Consider the following 5,000-nt stretch of genomic DNA (forward strand, 5'->3'; position numbering starts at 1 on the left):
TAGAGAAAGTGTGATACAAGCGTGATGGTACATATCAAGTACAACCAGCCGAGTTCGTCTCTGAGAGATTTATACACCTTTACATCTATGGACTCCATACTACTGTACACACTTATTCGATAATATTCCTCTTCTTCCATTTTGCACTTCCACTCAGTCTTTGGAGAGTAAATGCCTGACGGAGAGAAAACCTTTTTTTCCTTCTTTTTAAGGAAACTTCCTTTGCCGCAGTACCACTTTAGACGATGCTGTCTGCCCTGCTTCTCCACTATACTTCTGGGGGAACGTGAGCTCCCAGTCGCCGTTCTCCTCGAATGCAATTCTTTAGCCAAGGTTGAACTCCATTCCTTTTTTTTTAGATCCTCCAGCCGAAACCCGAGATTTCCACGTCTCTTTGGCCAAATGGACACTACAAGTACTCGTTAAGATATCCCTGCGTAGCTAGTTTTGGGAGTTTTCCAACACATAGAGGCAGAAGTCCTTGTACACAGCGAGACCTTTGCCGTGCGGATACAGGTTAGTGTTTACCATACCTTCAAAATAATAATCTTTGTTGGGGGAGGATCTCGCCTATGAGCCGCAAATACAAATGTATAGTGTAAGTGTTCGTAAATATTCCTCTGGTTTCTATAATCCTTAATTATTTAGCAGAGAGGTCATGTGTTTCATATACTCACTAGTTACATTCATCATTAGCTATTAGTTTGTCGTAATTATTTGTTTTATTATATTTCAGTTTCCATTTATTGGAACTAAACTATACCTCAGTTTTCCATCATCAGAATGGTAAATTCCCCAGACGCAAGTTGACACTGCTGCATGTTTCTTAATTATATACTTCGTTGAATACTGGAACATATTGTGTCATTTCCTACACTTAGTGGAATAATAGAGAATTGTTCTTTTTTACACTTACGTGAATGCTGAAACGTTGTGATATTTATACTTGCTGGATTTTTTTTTATGCCTGCCATTTTGTATACTGAGTGGAATGCATTGTTCTTTCTGCACTTAGTTGAATGCAGGGACATTATCATGCTATATGGACACAATATTAGGTCACAATATGAGTGTCTGTTGACAGTGAAGACAGTCGAATGCTTGCAGTTCAACTAGACGTGTCTACAGCCACAGTTCGCCTGTTGTTATTGCTGCTTTAACTGTTCACAACTGTCGTTTCGCATTTGTTGTTAATGCCATTGGTTCTCTTCACGCCAAACTTTACAGCAAGGATGCTTCTTTGTAACTGGTTGTCTACACGATTTTTTCCACTGCAGAAAGGCCGTTCAATGTAGGTGGCAAGGCGTACTTCAAAGCAATATATATACATATATATATATATATATATATATATATATATATATATTATATATATATATATATATATATATATATATATGTGTGTGTGTGTGTGTGTGTGTGTGTGTGTGTGTGTGTGTGTGTGTGTATGTGTGTGTGTGTGTGTGTGTCTGTGTGTGTGTGTAATATATATAAAAATATATATATTTATATGCATATGTTTATATATATACATATATGTATATGTTTATATATATATATATATATATATATATATATATATATATATATATATATATATATATATATATATAATACATAATGTATGTAAGCACACACACTCGCGAATATGAAGGTGCGCGCGTGCGTCTGTAGATACACAAACACATTGGTATACACAGCCGCGGCGTTCCGTTATCTATTATTCCATGGTTTTCATATACCAAGATAACCTTAATTACACACCAAAGTCACAGCGTCCCAAAAGAAAGTAAACACAGCCTGCTTCTTAGCCCGGCATCGCGCACCGTCTCAATGCACAAAGGCGAGATCGTGTAGTCTTAAGCAACTTACCGAGATGTGTACCGTGTGCTCTTATGGGGGGGGTGGGAGGGGGGGAGGAATTCTGCGAAAGGTGAAGGGCTGAGGTTGAGAGAGGTATTAGGGATGGACGTGGTGATGATGATGATAATGGTGATGGTAATGGTGATATGGTGTGAAATATGATGATGATAATGATGAAATCCGATGTGCACTATCATTTTATTAAAAAAAAAGAAAAAAAGCGAAAGGTGAAGGGTGAGGCTGAAAGAAGAATTAGGGATGGTGATGGTTGTGGTGGGTGATGATGATGGTGTTGATGTTGATATGATAAAATATATGAAGGTGATGAACCAAATGATGTGCGATTTACACTATCATTTTGTAAGCGAATTCTGCGAAAGGTGAAGGGTGAGGTTGTGAGAAAAATTACGGATGGTGTTGGTTGTGGTGATGATGATGATATGACATGATATGATATGACATATAATGATGACAATGACGAAGAAAAGAAAATACAACGTACACAATCATTTTTAAATAAACAATATTGTATTCAACTTACTACATCTTGCGACACAGAAGCGAATGAAAACGAGCAGAAAAAAATGCGTTGGTGTAATTTACATTTTGATATAATATTCTCTCGAAAATTAAAATAACGACTTAAAATTACCCTCCAAAACATTACTGCATAAATTGCATAAGAAATCATAATTAAGGATATTTCTCACCAAATCAGCCATATTGGCTGAAAATATGGCTTGAAATATTCATATGGGTCTTAAAAACATGTTTATAGTATATAAAGTAGCCTTTACATAGAGTAAAGGCCCCTCCCCCATAGCGAGCGCAATGCTGCCGGATGCTTATAACACCTTAACCCTAAGCATGTTTTGTAAATGCCTATAGATGCGTTCAGAGGAGCTATCTGTCTGAGAGAGAAAGAGAGAGAGAGAGAGAGAGAGAGAGAAGAGAGAGAGAGAGAGAGAGAGAGAGAGAGAGAGAGAGAGAGAGAGAGAGAGAGAGAGAGAGAGAAGAGAGAGAGAGAGAGAGAGAAGAGAGAGAGAGAGAGAGAGAGAGAGAGAGAGAGAGAGAGAGAGAGAGAGAGAGAGAGAGAGAGAGAACGCTTCTCGGTCCTATCCGCCACGATTTTACACAATTACACATTCTACATTATTTTTTTCTTGCGTTTAAAATGCTCATGTCAGCAAACAGTTCATTCAAGTATTTACATAAAGATACATAAGGAAATTTAGGAAACGTAGGATCGTAATCAGCAACAAAGAGGAAAATGCAAATGCCTCTTCCCCATTTTCCCAGGTATATTTTCTTGTTTATTGGCTTTGTTTATTTGTATTTTCCTCTCTTTGTAATTTGCGGGGGGATTGACTGATGGGAGCAACAAGCGATACGAGGCAGAGACAACGGATAACAAGTGACCAAAAACTTAACTGCGTTTTTCTCGAAACAGTTTTTCTTCCTTTGATTCCGACTAGTAAAAACGGTTTAAGCGATTTATTTGCAAATTAGAGGAAGTATTGCATACGTATGTGGGTTTAGATGAATAAAGCAGTAATTTTGGAAATCGATTTGCCTTCAAAGAAGCTGGAGCTACATGGCGCTAGGGCAAGAGGCCGCAGACATTTTTCCGGGTAACTACTGTTTACAATCTCTGGTCTGCTAATTGCTCTCGTCCTTGTTGGGCGAATCATGTTATCCTGCGAAATACAGCAACTAATGTTCATAAGGAGAATAAATCTGAATATAAAGATAATTTGCAAGTTCTCTCAAAAGCGTCATCGCCTCAAACACGATGGTCATCGCTTAAAGCATCTCTGTCAGGCACCATTCCTCCTGGTGCCTGATGGTAGTGTTACTTATTGTCCGATTGAGAAAGCAAGCTACCTTGTTAGCAGAATTTTAAATTCAAAACAAAGTTTAGAAGACACTGAATTTCCTCTTTCATGTCACCCATTACCATGTTTTAATCACTTGCCTTCACGTCCTCTGAAATCAAGTATCTGTTGTCAGAATTATACGAATATGGTGAAGTAGATCCTAATGGCTTGTTGTGGGCACAAGGGCCCACTACAGTCTTCACTTACTGACTATATGCCCCTTTCAATTACACCATTTATCACACACACACACACACACACACACAGACTTCCAAGAATCAGTGAATATATATCTTGGTTGATGGTTTCATGACTGATATGACTTTGAGCTACCATAAATTTGATAGTGATCTTTTCTCTTAATCGTTAAGCTTTGCACATTCAAGATATAAAGCATTAAACTTGTTCTTATAGCAAATAGATATCTAATATGCATTTGCAATTGATAAAATGAAAGATAAATAAAGTGATGGAAGCAAAACAACCAAATATAAGATATTGCCAGAGTTCTGGAAAATATTAAAGTTTTCCTGGAAATAATACCCTAGTTTGTTCTCATTTCAGCAAAAAATGATTATTTAGATGAGTAAAAACTGACAGTAAACACTCTGCCTATTGTCGACTGTATTGAAGTAAGTTACTATATCAGATTTTTAAAATGATTATAAAGTAAATGATCTACTCGCAGACAATAGCTACATTAATGTTAATTCACAATTAGGTACGCTAATCTCTGTTTGTCACCGTCAAAGCAGAGGTTACTGTATTTTTATCGTTAACCTTGTCCAAACTAGCTAGAAAAAGTTGTCTGACTTTTGTTCACATGAACATGAGTGGAATTAACGAGAGCATGCTGTTAAGGAAGACAAAAATGCCCGTCACTGCTTTCGTCAGGAAGAAGAGACAAAATAGGTTCACTTCAAGGGGAAAAAGAAGAAACTCTACTTTCACCTTATTTTTTTCTCCATAGATCGACTATACTATAGACTGCCAAAAAAATAAACATACTTGACCCAGTTAGCGTTGTGTTATTCTCCCAAATTAGCCTTATTCCTTACCAGTCAAACATTTTATGAGGATATTTGTAATGAGAGTCTCATTAGGCTAAATTAACGTATTTCTTCCATTGGTTTCTTTATAAAGGAGGTAAAATTGCCACATTACCCGGCCCCTTCGTTCTCGGGACAAGACTTAAAAATGAATAAATGGAAATAGATCAAAGGCAACAGTAAAAACAGAACGTAAAATCAGTAAAAACAC

The sequence above is a fragment of the Penaeus monodon genome, chromosome 6 (genome assembly GCF_015228065.2).
Source record: "Penaeus monodon isolate SGIC_2016 chromosome 6, NSTDA_Pmon_1, whole genome shotgun sequence".
In the NCBI taxonomy this organism is placed as follows: domain Eukaryota; kingdom Metazoa; phylum Arthropoda; class Malacostraca; order Decapoda; family Penaeidae; genus Penaeus; species Penaeus monodon.